We start from the raw sequence: 15,523 nt of genomic DNA on the forward strand, positions 1-15,523 counted from the left end.
TGCAGAGTGGACAGGAAGCTCTGCAATATATCAGTGGATTTTAAAAATTAAGTATTTTATTTCTGGTTGCTCTGGATCGTCATTGCCGTATGCGGGCTTTCTCCAGTTGCAACGAGCAAGGGCTGCTCTTCATGGAGGTGCACGGACTTCTGATTCCAGTGGCTTCTCTTTATGCAGAGCATGGGGTCTAGGGCTTGTGGGCTCAGTAGTTTGGTGTACAGGCTTAGTTGCTCTGCAGCATGTGGGATCTTCCTGGACTGGGGGGGTTGAACCCATATCCCCTGATATAAATATCAGTTTGGCCGAAAAGTTCATTCAGATTTTTCCATACCCAGAGCAGTTTTTGGCCAACCCCATAATTTTCCTCCAGTGCTTTGCCCATCTTCCTGTAGCTTCTTCTGCCACCCAGGTCCTATGAGTAACCTGTCTTTATCCTCGTGGAACTACCTTCACTATGATTTTGATGCCAAGGAAATGACTGTTTTTGTTGAATAAATCCAACAGAGCCTTAGTCCCCAGGAAATGTGCATCTTTCTCCTTTGTGTTTGTTCTAGTTTGCAGGTCACTGTTTCTCTTTTTATTTAAGCTCTCTGGACTATTCAGAGATCTCTTAGTGGCTTGCTCTCTTGATGTCCTCTTATCCCAGTCCACATTCTCTTAGGGTGCACTCACAACTTGATCTTGCCCAGCTGCATGTCAGCATTTTGGAATCGGCTGCTGCGCAAACCGTCAGTGTTAGGATAGACTTTGCATCATTGCTTACACGATGTAGTTCAACCCAGTCCATCACCACCTGGTCCAGACCAGCATCGTTTATTGCCCAGAGGGTTGCAAAAATTCCTGACCTGCCTTCCCCATTGTCAGCAGCCCAGGGGACACAAGCTGTCCCCAGTAGATTCCCTTAGTGGGTGGCTTTTCATTGCTCTTGGAGCAAAATCCAGACCCCACCCTGTGATGACTGAGGCTCTGCTTGAAACTGCTTCTCTTTTTAAATTTTATGTTATACTGGAGTATAGATGACTTACAATCTTGTGTGAGTTTCGGGTGTACAACAAAGTGATTAATTTATACATACGCATAATTTCTTTTTCAAATTCATTCCCCATATAGGTTATTACAGAGTATTGAGTGAGTAGACTTCCGTGTGCTATTCAGTACATTCTTGTTTTTTTTTTTTTTAATTGGCGTATACTTGATTACAATGTTGTATTAGTTTCAGGTGTACAGCAAAGTGAATCAATTATACACATACATATACCCACTCTTTTTTTAGATTCTTTTTCCATATATGCCATTAGAGAGTATTGGGTAGAATTCCCTGTACTATAGGTGGGTCTTTATTAGTTATCTATTTTATATATGGTACTGTGTATATGTCCATCCCAATCTCCCAATTTATCCCTCCCTCACCCCCTGGTAACCATAAGTTTGTATTCAGTACATCCTTGTTGATTTTCTATTTTATATATAGTAGTATGTACATGTTAATCCCAAACTCTCAATGTATCCTTCTTCCCCACCTTTCCCCTTTGGTAACCATGACTTTGTTTTCTTAATCTGTGAGTCTGTTTCTATTTGGTAAATAAGTTCATGTGTATCTTTTTTTTAATATTCCACATATAAGTGATATCATATGATATTTGTCTTACTGTGTCTGACTTACTTCACTTAGTGTGATAATCTCTGGGTCCATCCACATTGCTGCGAATGGCAATATAAGCATTCTTTTTAAATGGCTGAGTAGTATTCCATTTGTATGCATACCACAGCTTCTTTACTCATTCTTCTGCAGTTCTATTTACAACAGCCAGGACACGGATGCAATCTAAATGTCCTTCAACATATAAATGGAGTAAAGAAGACACAGTACCTATTAAGCTGGTTCTTACCTTGCTTTCCAATCTCAGCTCTTGCCCCACTGGCCTTATTAACATACAGAACATGGGTATCCCTTCCATTCTATTACTACAGTCTATCTCCTAAACCTTGGCCACTATGCCTGTGGCTATTCCTCATGGGGAAACCAAAGGAAGGATGAGTCTGGCTTTAGAAAATTCATCTCCAAGGTTGGAAAAATAAGAGCATTGATTCCTCACTATTTATGGAAATAGAGGTAGCAGTGGTTTTTACATGGAAGGCAATATTCATGTGCTTATTAATTAATCTGTTCATTGATTCAATACATATTGAACACTTCACTACACCCATGTTCTATATTTCAAGCTAGGGGCTGGGAAATTGAGTATTGCTTTTATTATAATTATGCATTTAAATTAAAATAATCATGTCAGTGACCTTGGCCTCATTAACATGGACGATTTTAGCAATACCTGCCTGAACAATGCAGTAATTGAATGGCCCTTATTGATTAATTCATATAAATCTAAGCATCTCCCTGTCCAAGTCAGTCTTTTTGGTGGCCTAAATATTCTTTGAAGACACTAGTGTTCAGGATAATGCGGTTGGATTTAATGCAACTTCCACTGTTAAAGAGATAAAAACTGGACATGGACAGCTATGTGGTTTTAAGGAGAAGAAGAAATTAGTAGATTTTTCCATGCTACTTGGCTAATAGAGACTGTGGTTAACTGCCTCCATGGAATGCTGAAGACCCTTACTGGAGGTCACGCACTGGCGTCCTTGTGCTCTGTAGACTGAGTGGAACAGTGGCTTTATGGTAGGATATTGTAGCTATTACAAAAATGAAGACTCCTGGCTCAAAATGGATCAACCTACTCAGGACTTCTATTCTTACAGATAATAGTGTCAAGCGAGGGCACAGTAATATCATATAAAATAAAGGTCCCAGCACTAATTAGGTTGGGTTTCTCAAGTCATTTTTCACATTCAGTTTAGTGTTTAGTAACTCGGCTTTTTAATGAAGACTTGCTTTCATAAAGCTGAAAGTCCAGGGCTGCCTGTCCTATATTATCTAATATTTCACAGCGATATTTGATTTCTGTAGCAGATTAGAAACAGATAGGTCACCAGGAGCTTCATCAGTGTTGCTTGTAGGCCATTGCTTTGCAATTGATTAATTATGATGTTGAGCTGATCATTGACAAATGGATTGATTATTTTAAAATAATTCTGCTTTGAACACGAGAACAAGGAGCTTTAAATATATCCACTGTGAAAGCAGTTCCTGGAACATTGGCCAGGTTGCAAATGGGGGGAAAATTGGTTTTGAATTTGAATATTTGAGTATGTTTACTTTGATATTAAAATGATTTAAAATGGAAGTTTTCGGGGTGGTAATAAATAGAAAATGTCAGTGTGCTCATTTCAAGTAACAAGGTTCGAGGAATTGATTGAATAATCAATCTGGTTATGAGCAGAATTTCAGACGTAGAAATCATTTGCTGACCACCCCCACTCCCCGCCCCGAGGGGGCAGCCCACTGACTGTTCCTTTCTGTCTGTTTAACCTCTGGACTCCAGTGAAGAGAAATCGTAACACCTCCCAAACTTGATTTATGGGAAACAGCTGTCTCCTGCTAGTGTCAGGGTGATAAAATGTCTCATCGTCTTGGGCGAATCTCATTCCTGGCAGAGGGGCCATGTGTTCATCAGGTGGGAGGATGCAAGGGTACACAGGCTGAAAAGTGGGAGAGAAAACACAATCAGGGGAGTCCTTGATGCTAACAAAAGTTGAAAGCACAAGGTGCCACTCCCTTAATCTTGTAGAGACTGTCAAGTCTAGACTGTGTCCACCTCTCCAAGACTCAGATGTGTTTCTTTGTTAGCTTTCTGTTTAAATATTTTATAAATATATACATTCATTCATTTATTTATGTCTGACTATATTAGGTTTTAGTTGTGGCACATGGAATCTTCACTGAGGCTTGCAGCATCTTTCCTTGCTGAGTGCAGGCTTCTCTCTAGTTGTGACGCACAGGCTGAGTAGTTACAACGTGAGGGCTTGGTTGCCTCATGGCATGTGGGGGTCCTAGTTCCCCGACCAAGGATAGAACTTGCATCCCCTGCATTGGAAGGCTAATTCTTTTTTTTTTTTTAAGTTTTAGCAAATTGTTTATTTTGTTGTTTTTATTTTTTTTATTTATTTCTTTTCAGGCTTTATTTATTTTTTTTATTTTACTTTACAATTCTGTATTGGTTTTGCCATACGTGGTGGATTCATGTCAATGTAAGGCTGATTCTCAATCGCTGGACCACCAGGGATGTCCCCTTTGTTAGCTTTCGTAAGGCTTGTGTGAGAAATCAGTTCATTAACTCAAATGTGCAAGATGATTTATTTCATCCTTTACTTGGAATCGACTTAATGTTGAATCCAGTCTCGTATCCTACTCTTCAGGAAAACATTTATTGTCAGCCATCATAAAACCCCTCCCTTTTCCTAGGCAGGTGCCGAGGCCTGGGAGGTGCAGATTGCAACAGCAGGGTGAATACTGGGGATGGTTCATCGACCACCAGTTGATGTGGTTACCAAGGCAACATCTGCTGTGTGGTGCCCATGGGTTCTCTTGGCCTGGTGGCTGAGTCACTTCTTCACCATCCTTAAGAGTGATGGCTCTGTAGTGAAGCTAGAAACCCTGGCACTTAGAATCCAGCTTTCCTAGGGTCACTATGCAAACTGTCTTCCTCCTGGGACTTGAGATGTCTGACCCACTTGTAGTCTTTGGAGCTCCTTCTCTTCTGATACCTCTTAAAGTCATTCCCACTCTCTCAGTCACCCTTAAGGTCACCTGCTGTAATCTCTCAAGTGGGTTTCTGTTCCAAAAGTTATGAACTCAAATACCAACAAAATCCAAACTTAGACAAGTGAATAAAGGAGGCAGACCTGGTATAATACAATTAAGATGTGTGGCGATCAAGGTGAACAGGAAAACATAATTCAATTTTAAAGATACTCAGACACAGTGAAATAAAACACACACTTTTCCGGTCCAATGAACCACCTCTATATCTGTATCTATCTATATCTGTATTCGTATCTATATCTCTATATTTGTATTCCTTGACTTAGGCTTTAGCTAAAGGAAAGAAAACAAGCAAACAAGAAAAAAAATTAATTTCAGACCATATCTTTGTATTGATTTGTACCAAGAAATGGACTTGGGGGAGTAAGTTGTGGGTGAAAGTGAGAGGGAAGAAAGGAAAACATATGGAGAGGAAAAAGCACATTAATACTTGAAAATTTTGTCTTGTTATGCACATATTGAAGAGGAAAAAGAAGGTGTGAATTTGCATTGATCTAGTAACCTCTATCTTAAAGAGACTTATTCTTTTCTTTAGTCGATTGCAGTGGAACCATTGGTATAAAATAGATGATGAACTGTTTTTAATGACCATGTGAGAAGGCAAGGGGACTTTGAAGGGTGTGATACATTTCTATAAGTTGAAATTCAAAGACCAGAGCCCAGTCGGTTTCCGGGGCTCCCTTGCCTTAAGTTGAAATGAGATTTCTCTTTTATGTGGGATCGGTGCCTTATAACTCTCTCTGTGGAAAATGAGCATTTAATGAATATAAAATATACACCCACAGGATATAGTTTCTCTCCTCTGTCTCCATCATCTATCAATCATCAATCTCATCTATCATCTTCTCTATCTATCTACCTACCTATTTACTTATACTAATGTACCAATATCTTAACTCAGATTAGGAGACACTGTTGATAAAATAAATATTAAATCTAGTTGTAAACGTTCTATATGAACTCTGTATCTGAAGTGCAGTATTGAGTGTGTGTTCTTACACCCCAGGTCACATCAGAGGCATTTATAAATATGCATGACCACAAAGGCCAGACCATGAGGCAACGAATCCACATGCCATGGAACATCTCATCTCAGGGACAACTGGGAGGGGTGGAGACTGTGGAGAAATGGAAAATGTTTACACCTGATGAAGCAGCTGCTACTTAGCACGAGCCCATTGTCACTGCTGTGCAAATGCCAATCTTATCTTGCTGGATCCTCTGATCGTTCTAAAAAAAAGTGGTACTTTCAGGTTTCATTTGAGATCTCCTGCTTTTTAAATATCGGCAAATAAGTTACACTGGTAAAAACTGGAGTGGGCCAAAGAAATGCATCTTCAGGGTATTTGTGTGCGTGCTAAGTCGCTTCAGTCGTGTCTAACTCAGTGCAACCCCATGGACTGTAGTAGTCCGCCAGGCTCCTAGAATTAGTGAAGGTCACGTGTACAAGTGATACCCATCACCCCAAATAATGAAGAAGATGGATTTCCTATCTTTGTTCACTGTAATGACCACATGTGCCCAGGACCTCTCCTAAGGAGGAGGAGTAACGCATCTAGTTTGAGGCTGTCCTGGTTTTAGCCCTGAACGTCCTGCATCTCAGGAAACTTGTGACCACTGTCAAACCAGGACAGTAACCTGCCTCTGAATCCTATTCTGTGACTCAAGGGCCCCTAAAATTCTGTAGGTCAGTTCACATGCATGATGAAGACTTTACCAGTTGTTAACTGTGTGGTTCTTTTCTTGCTGTTTGGATACAGGCATTTCTCCATCACCGTTTGTTTAAAAGCCTGTCTTGGTGTTGGTTCTTTCCAAACTGCTTGGCCATAAGCATCTTGATGGCCTATGGTCTCTTTTAACAGGTGCCCTGCCACCTGCCCAGTCCTGCAGATGATTCCATAGTTTAGCTAATGCCTTTTAATAATTTAGGTGACATTTTGCCTTGTATGATTTTAGGGAGAAATGTGAATCAACTCAGGGCTCAGCCAGCCCCTCTGTGTGATGTGTAAATATATATAACTAATGTCAGAACTAATGCCCAAGCAAGAGATCATTTTTTCCCCTCCTTCTCTCCTAATGTACAAGATGCATTTTAATATTAATTCCTCCTTTATCCATATATCAATAATTGAGCACTGCATCAATGAATATGCCAGGCAAATTGCATTCCCCATCCTCTCGTTTGTGATGTATTTCAGTAATGGAGATAATTTTCAAGATAAAGTATACAATTTAAAAGGGATTAAAAAAGAACAACTAATAAAGGAGAATTGATTCAGGGAAAGGGGGAAAAAAATTTTTTTTTTATAATTTCAGGAAATCTTAGCTGTGCTATCCGAGCCTGTGGATTTTGTATGGAGAGCCTGTCGAAATAATCAAGTTTTATGCATACTGCAGAATTGCTCAGGTCTGCAATTGCAAAGGAGGAGGGAGAAGGAAACACATGCACACGCACACACACACACCGCACACACACACACACACACACACGCACGCACGCACATCTGGTCTCCTAATGAGGGCATGTGTAGGATCTCCATCCTTAGATTAGGAAGGCTAAACATGTGTGCAAGTCTTTTTGAGGCTTTCCATTTGCTGGGTTGAGTTGGTGGAGCTTGCTTTGGCTTTTGATTTGCTGAATTGGCACCGAGGCTTCCACTGCCCATCCTCCATTCCCCCCAACCCCCACCCCACCTCTCCCGGTACACACCCTGGCGGAGAGCCCTGCGCGGGGAAGCCGCTGCCCCGGGGACCACGATGGGCAGGCCGGCAGCTGCAGCGTGGACAGCCGGCAGCCTCGGAGCCCGCAATGACACAGCGGGGTCGGTAGATGGCTGTAGTCAAGTGTGCTGAGCCCGGTGCTAGGCGAGCGATGAGTCTGGGGAGGCCTTGACCGGGACTGGATGCCGCTTTTTATCTGAAGTACATTTAAAGAGATAAAGGGGAAGCCGGCTTGCTGCCCATGTTCTTTTCTCTGCGGCTGGAGCTTTCCTTTGAGTTTAAAACAAAACAAGAAACAAACCAAAAAAAAAAAAACAAAATCACAGATGCTGGCCACCCAGACTCAGCGGCTCCGTGCAGATGTGTTTGCCTCCAGAGGATCGGCCGTCTTCCTGTAATTCCACCAGTGGGGACCTCGCGAACCTCCCACCAGCCGTCAGGAGATGGTGTAGCGCCCGCTTGTTTATGGTTTACACCATCGCTATTATTATTAATACTACAAGCATCGTCGGGGTTTGTGGTCCCCACTCTTGCTGGCCGCCTAAAGTGTCCGGATTTTTTTTTTTTTTTGCTCATTAAGGAACCACATCGGGAAATTTGTTACCAAAAGCAGCCTTGACAGGAAAGAGAGGAAAGGCAAGAGTTAGAAAGGAAAGAGAGAGAGAGAGGAAGGCAGTGTGAAACAAGTCTCATCGCACACAGTGTCACTGAAGGAATGCTATGCTCGTAAACTCATAAACAAGCACAGCAAACCTTCAGGACCTGCCAGAGAAGGCAAGATTTTCTACCCACTGGTTTCAGTTTTTCTTCCAGACACTCTTGGTGAAGTAAGGAGACTTCTGTTTGCTGACAGAGAACCCTTGATTTCTCTTTCAAGATGATGATGTATTTGTGGGTAGGTAGCCTCTTTCTCTCTCTCTCTTCTATCTTGCTCTCTCTTTCTCTTTGATTAATAAATTGACTTGGGGGATAAAGATTGCAGCCCAGAGTAATCACATTTTGTGTAAGGTGATTATGCTTGTGGCAGAATAATCTTGCCTTGCCACAGTACATGTGCTCATGTTTCCAGTGGGACCTTAGGAAGCCCTGGTTCATTAGCATTAAGCTGCAATTTTATTTTCAGTTACAGAAAGGAAACCAAAAAGAAAACTGAAAAGATGTTGCGAGGGGGAATGCATGGCTGGCTTCTTTTTCTCGGAACATTGTAATGAGGAATTCGGAAAAAAAAAATTTTTTTTTTTTTTTTTTAAATAAAAAGAAAAGGTCCGAAAAAGCCAGCTCAGGCATGGGGCGGATTCCGCATCACTTGTAGCTGTGTAGGATTTCATGTAATTGCTGAGAATGAACTGTTCCGAGTCGTGGTGGCTTTTTGTTTGTTTGTTTGTTTGTTTCGTGTGGTCTGGTTTTTCTCTCCCAAGTGACTGTGTGTTTTGTCATTTGGGGGCTGAGGGCTGGAGATGTGAGCAGGGTGTCTTACTTGCCTTCACCAGGTGTGTGTTTGTATATGTGTGTGTTTGCCAGCCAAGGATCTGTCTGGCAAAAGGTGCACCTCCCTGTATTTGTTCTGGCTGACTGATAAATATTATATAGTTATTGGTTTTTAAAATATTAGTTCTTCTTTGGGGAGGTGGCATGGAAATAAAAGCATGGAAGTATTAACCTGCAGGTATGAATTCCACTGTTTAACTGTCAAGGCAATTTTAAAAAATAGTCATATAGCAGAACAGGCTTAGAAAAATGTATCAGTCATGTTTTGGGGGACACAGGTAGATCCTAGTCGAGTTTGGGCACTGCAGGAGTTGTATGCATTTGTCAACCAAAGACAGGCTATGTGATTTCAGGTTAAAGACAGGGTGCTCTCGAGTTTTCAAGGGAGAGAGGCATTTCCAAGGGGGGAAAATAGGGAAAAAAAAAAAAACTGTAGTACTTCAGTTTCAGCAGCAGCAATATCACTTTTTTTTTTTTTTAATTGTTCAGCATACTTAGAGAAATCTCTCTTTCTCTCCCTCTGTCCTAGTTCAGCTCAGGTCCCTGAACTTGTCTTTGCCATAGGGGAGAAAGCCTCATTGTTAATCACCCCTGTTCTTTGAACTCAGCCTGCCTTACCCCTCACTGAGCTTTGGGATGCAGACTTTCTTCTTATTCCCCTCCCTCTGTCTTTTATACATTTTCTTTTATAGTGCTTTTAGCTCCATTTACACCTGGTTTATTTCTGCACGACTCAACACAATGAATCCCGCCAGCTGGGGACAGGCTGTCTCTATTATTATTTTGTTTTCATTTTAGGGCAAGTTGTACCTTTAAAGTTGCCTGTCGTGAGAGAGATGTTTGGAAATAGCAAATCACTAACTAGCACAAACTTAGCATAAACTTAATATAGTTTTACCTAAAAACACTGAATCGTCATGCCACTTATTTTTGACAGTGGAGGTGGAAAATGATTCACATATTGAGTGTTTACAAATGTTGGTTTTTAAGCACTAAGAAAATGTGTCACATGGGATCATGGCATCAATGATTAAGGAAATAACTCTGCTGGTCTTTATGGGAAAAGGGTCTATTTGGCTTTTTATTTTGTAAGTGGAGTCTGGCTAATTTAAACAAATTTCCTTTTTTTTTCAAGGCTGTGGTACATTTTACAGGTTGCAGTTTTTCTCAGTTGCTAAGTGGAGTTGTTGATCTTGTTTGTGGGATTTACTGGCTCTTAGACACGTGCTTCTTTGCATCTCAGAGCACGGGGGCGAAACACTGTGTCCCGGACCCTCAAAGCTTGCTAACCCGATCCTTGGTAATTATTCCTTGACTAGTAAATCCTGCCTGCCTCAATTTCTATGTTCTTCTTTCTGACCAATGATTTTCAGTGTTGCCAGTTTTATTCACTGTATTTATCAAATTGAAAAAAAAAAAGGTTACTACCTCCTTGCCCTGTGTTCAAGTATTCTGCTTAATTCCAAGTTTGGGGGGGTTGCATTCAAAAAAAGGCAGAGACTTTAAGTTGGAACAGTTGGATCCATGTTGTTTAAGGAGATATGAATTGGTGAGCTAACATTAACACTATGAGGGATGGAGTTCCATTCCTCACTTAAAAAAAAAAAATACAGACACACTGTTGTTGCCTTCTAGTCTGTGAATAAAAATATTCTAAATGTGGTTGATATCTCTCTTAAGAGCTTGTCTTGCTTTAGGAAAATGAGTCTCAGTTAGGTCCATGTGTTTGCTATTCTCTTGTAGATGCAAAAATGAAAATGAAATGACTTGGAGATGCAGTAAAACATAATCCGTATTTAGTTTTTTCTCATCCTTATTTCTGAAATTTGTCAAGTAGTTTCTTTATATGCACCTGTGTTAATGGCACGTGATTTCAATGAGAATATTTTTATTGATTGGAAACTTTTTGTTGGAGGGAATTAACAGGGGCCTATGGGGGGAGCGCCTTCTGTCTTTCCCTCGGATCCCCACTCAGTTATAGTCAATCAGAACTGCCTTCTCTGGATGAGAAAGGCAATGAGATGCTTTAGAAGTGAATGTGATTGTCACTGAGATGTGTCTGGCTCTTTGCAACTCCACGGGCTGCAGCCCACCAGGCTTCTCTGTCCATGTGATTTCCCAGCCAAGAATACTGAAATGGGTAGCCATTCCCTCACTACAGGGGATCTTCCTGACCCAGGGATCGAACCTGGGTCTCCTGCATTACAGGCAGATTCTTTATGGTTTGAGCCACCAGGGAAGCCCATCCTAGTTAAAAACATAGTAGAGCTCCTGGAAGCCAGTCTGATGGTATCATTGCAAACACATACACTTGAAATCTTTTTTGCTCGCATCTAACGTTTGTATATGTTTTTCCTGAAATTTCTTTTGGAAGTTTTTTCCTATGAAAAACAAGATTGGTAATGTCCCTGTTGCTATACAGGGAGGGAAAAAAAAAAAAAAACAGTTATGTTCTCTGGCACCCTTTGTTATCTTCTGGGCAGTGCTGACTCACCAAATTCAACTTCAATAGAAGAAAGGAACAGTTTTCCCTGGGGACTCCCAGAAAAGGCAGAGGAATCACTTTTACCAAGATCTTAACCTGTGCCGGTATCAGGCTACACAGGCGTCATGTGAGATGAAGCCCCCCTTGGGCAGCACAACTATGGTTATTTCATTCCTCCAGCATCAGTGTTTCATGGGATATGGTTGACTTCTGTCTTCTCAGGGCTGGGCAGAACATGCTGGCAATTGACACTCGCTCATCTGATTCAGGCATAAGACACCATTTACCCTCATTTCTCATGTCCTGGACCAGATGGTCCCCCAGGTTAAACTCCTCGGTGTTCATTTCTTGACTCTAGAACCTTTTACTGTCTCTCCGCAACAGAACCATTTCCGTTTTATTATTTCTAGACAGACGTTCCTTTAGCTTCTAGATGAAACACTGCGATCTTGATTTTTAACTTTCTTATCATGTTTCGTTTCCTGCTCCATCCTTTTATAAACAGTGGCATATACATCCATATCCTCGGTTAAAATGGGTGGAGAAAAGAACAACAGGTAGCGAATTTCTGAGTGATTTTGTAAAGACAGATGCAGTCACCCCAGTAGGCAACATTACTGTTCGTGCCAATGCAGTTCAATCACTTAAAAGAAGAAGAAACAAAAACTCATCATTCTTTCTCCAGCATCCTGAGAGTCCTGTATCTTTCACTGTGCGTTTCCCTTGGCAAGAACTCCACTATCCAGAATATTCTACCCTCAGCCTGCTCTAAGCAAACTGATGAAGTAATTGAACATACCTGCAGTCTTTCACATTTTCCAGCTCATTCTGAGTACTGGGGGACCCTCCTCTGAATTCTCCATTTTCTTTCCCAAATGCCTAAAGCTTTTTCTGTTCCATGCCTCACATTCTAGCCTTTGTTTATAAACTGATTTCACATTGCTCGACTCATGTACTCAATATAGAGTAGAAATCATGCATAAATTATAAACTATAGTTATTTTATGTTCTAGGGCCATTGTGCCAACTGTATGTCCACCCTTTTAGGACAAAAGCATCTCTTCCTTTTATTTGATGGTTGTCTTCAGCTTTCATTTCAAACAAACAATATACACGCCCTTTGTAGTAAAATTAGGAGAAGAACATATATAGCACAAACTCTCTGCTACCTAAGATATGTGTGTAAATACTAACCCTGCTCAATTTCTTAGGGATATTTCTCTCACACACACATTTGGGCACCTTCACTTCCTTTTTTCAATTTGGAGACAGCATTGATTTGAGGATTAAAAGGCATGCCATTGACTTTGTGGTTTGTGTTTTGTTGCTGTTTGTTCATTTGTTTCTGCTCTGAGTGTACGTGTGGGTTTATTTGTAGAGGCCAAAATGCTATGACGTTAAAGTACTGCATCAATTGTAAAACACATCTCAAGACTAGGTACGCTGAAATAAGAAAGGAAACAAAGTCTCTGTGGGAATATTCTATTGGAAAAAAAATGAGATCATAGTCTGAGAACTTAACTGTTTTGTAACCTGCTTTTATCACTCAGCAGTTTGTGCCATTAGATATTTTCCACAGCAGCATCGTTAATGATTACATGCTACCTGATCATCCTGCTTATGGATGCTCCATAATTTAACCAATTCTTTACCTGTTGGTTGCTGCTGCTTATAAACATCTTTGCTAGTACCTAGCGTGGTATGAATATATTCATTAAGCAAACACTCATTCAGTTTGCTGAGTATTTATTAAGCCTTTACTGAGCATAGACTCAATGCCAGACATTCTACCAGGCCTTGGGAAATACACCATTATGTAAAAAATATCTTTCCAGTGGTCATTTACAGATGTGAGAATTGGACCATAGAGAAGGCTGAGTGCCAAAGAATTGATGCTTTCGAATTATGGTGCTGGAAAAGACTCTTGAGAGTCCCTTGGACAGCAAGGTGATAAACCAGTCAATTCTAAAGGAGATCAACCCTGAATATTCATTAGGAGGACTGATGCTGAAGCTCCAGGACTTTGGCCACCTGATGCAAAAAGCTGACTCATTTGAAAAGACCCTGATGCTGGGAAAGCTTGAGGGCAGGAGGAGAAGGGGACAACAGAGGATGAGATGGTTGGAAGGCATCATCAATTCAGTGGACATGAGTTTGAGCAAAGTCCAGGAGGTAGTGAAGGACAGGGGAGCCTAGCATGCTGCAGTCCATGGGGTCGCAAGGAGTCAGACACAACTGAGGGACTGAACGACAACAAAAAGATGTTCTGAAAATCAGAAAGAGCTGAGAACGGAGAGTTGATTGTTAGCATCAATCACCTGTTGGCTGCAGTTCACACATCTGCTGATTGCTTGTTTCTGCTTCAGATATTTGCTCCTTTGGGCCAAATCTAACCCTCAAGGAACTTCCTTTTCATTGTGATTCTTAGTTCTGCTTTGTTACACGGGAAGCCCGAGTGTGATCTTTTTTCTCTAACTTAGTTGGCTAGTTAATTAAGTGGTTCCCTCTTTTGGGAATCTGTGCTAGAGACTGCAGGCAGTAACCAAAGGGGAATTTTTTTTTTTTTTTTTTTGCTGTTGTCGTTGGGGAAAGACTTCAGCTTTATCCCAAAGCTGAGAATTCCTATGTTTTCTGTGACTGGACTGCTTTGTAGCAAAATGCCTCAGGAATACAAAGATGAATCCTTTTCCCCTGTGAATTCTGATTCAGAAATTCATTCCTACTGACCTGGCAAGTTCTTTGAGCACTGATACCATCACTGTAGATCTTAGTTAGGGGCTCAGAGAAATGGACCTCATTGACTCTGATTACTGCCATAAAAGTGTTCATCTTTTCTCATCTCTTAGTTTCCTTACCTATAACTTATGCCAGAATTCTTGCCGTTTTCTGTATATCACCAGGGACAACTCAGAACTCTGAACAGACTCCACTCTCTCAAACACTCTAATGACCATCTTTTTTTGCCAAACCCAGCCCACTTCCTCTTTTGCATCCCAGCAAAGGAGCATCTGTAATGTTGCTTAAAGATATGCCTGAAACATTTGTAAAGGGCTAGCGTCCTAACATCTTTAAGTCAGAAGGACCCAGTGTTCATATCGTCTTCATTCCAAAGAAGAATGGTGGGCGCTCAGTAACATCCCAACCAACCTTCTGGTTGATGAGCGGGAGTGTGGTTGGCCGAAGCAGTAATGAATGAAAGCTCCTTTATGACTTACATCTTCTCCCCCTCTGGCTTAACCATTCATGGCCTCTGCTTACTGCCGACTCTCTCCGGCAGAAGGAGTAATACGTTATTTTCCGCTTGAGCACCCAGAAGCCATTGATGTAAATTGATCGGTACTTTTTTTTGGGTATTTGTCTGAAATTCTGTTTGCATGCACATCCCTCTTTGTCTGTAAAGTGATTTGTATCAGAAAGCCCCATCCATTTTTCTTTCCGATCTAATAATGATACTAAACTCATTGAATTTTTGTGTCTAAAGATTCCTATAAAAATAATGGGCCAGCTATATAGGGCAGCAAATACATGGCATTGCATAGAAGGAAACAAGAAGTGAGCCAACATTTTCTCTCAGTAGGAAATTCTAGGCACTAGGATTGTATTCCTTCCTGAGGCGTGTGTGCGCATGTGTGTGTGTAAAGCAAAGCCCAATGAGTATTAATATAAAAGGCTTATGAAGGCTTTATGATTAAGTTTTAAACACAGTCTTTAGCCAACTCTGCAGGTTCTTTAGCTCCAGAGGATCAGAAAAAAGAAACCTGATTTAATGTGAATCAGTCTGATTCTTCATTTTACATTTTGAGTGGTGTTTCATATACCTTTGGAAAAATTTCACAAACCTTCAGATAAATACTTGATCAAATGATGTAGGTTTGAATGACATAACCAAATTAGTTTCTATACAAACCCTTATGTCCCCATTCAGAGAAGAACAAATTGAAAAATTGATATTCAATACCAACAAGATAATTTCGGGAAGCAACAGAGCATTGTTTTGACAACTAAGGAACATGAAGCTTTTAGGACAAGTAGAGAGAGAATTGGACATTGTGCTTTCTGTTTATTATCCCAAGACATCTTAGGTAGAAATTGAAGTAAACAATTGAGAA

The 15,523-nt window shown here is 40.9% G+C and overlaps 1 protein-coding gene across 12 annotated transcripts in view; it reads left to right on the top strand.

Moving 5' to 3' along the window:
* RBFOX1 (RNA binding fox-1 homolog 1) overlaps positions 1 to 15,523 on the top strand; it is a 1,681,944-nt gene that overhangs the window by 998,263 nt on the left and 668,158 nt on the right. The gene's annotated exons all lie outside the window — the stretch shown is intronic.

The sequence above is a fragment of the Oryx dammah genome, unplaced genomic scaffold (assembly GCF_014754425.2).
Source record: "Oryx dammah isolate SB20612 unplaced genomic scaffold, SCBI_Odam_1.1 HiC_scaffold_2, whole genome shotgun sequence".
In the NCBI taxonomy this organism is placed as follows: domain Eukaryota; kingdom Metazoa; phylum Chordata; class Mammalia; order Artiodactyla; family Bovidae; genus Oryx; species Oryx dammah.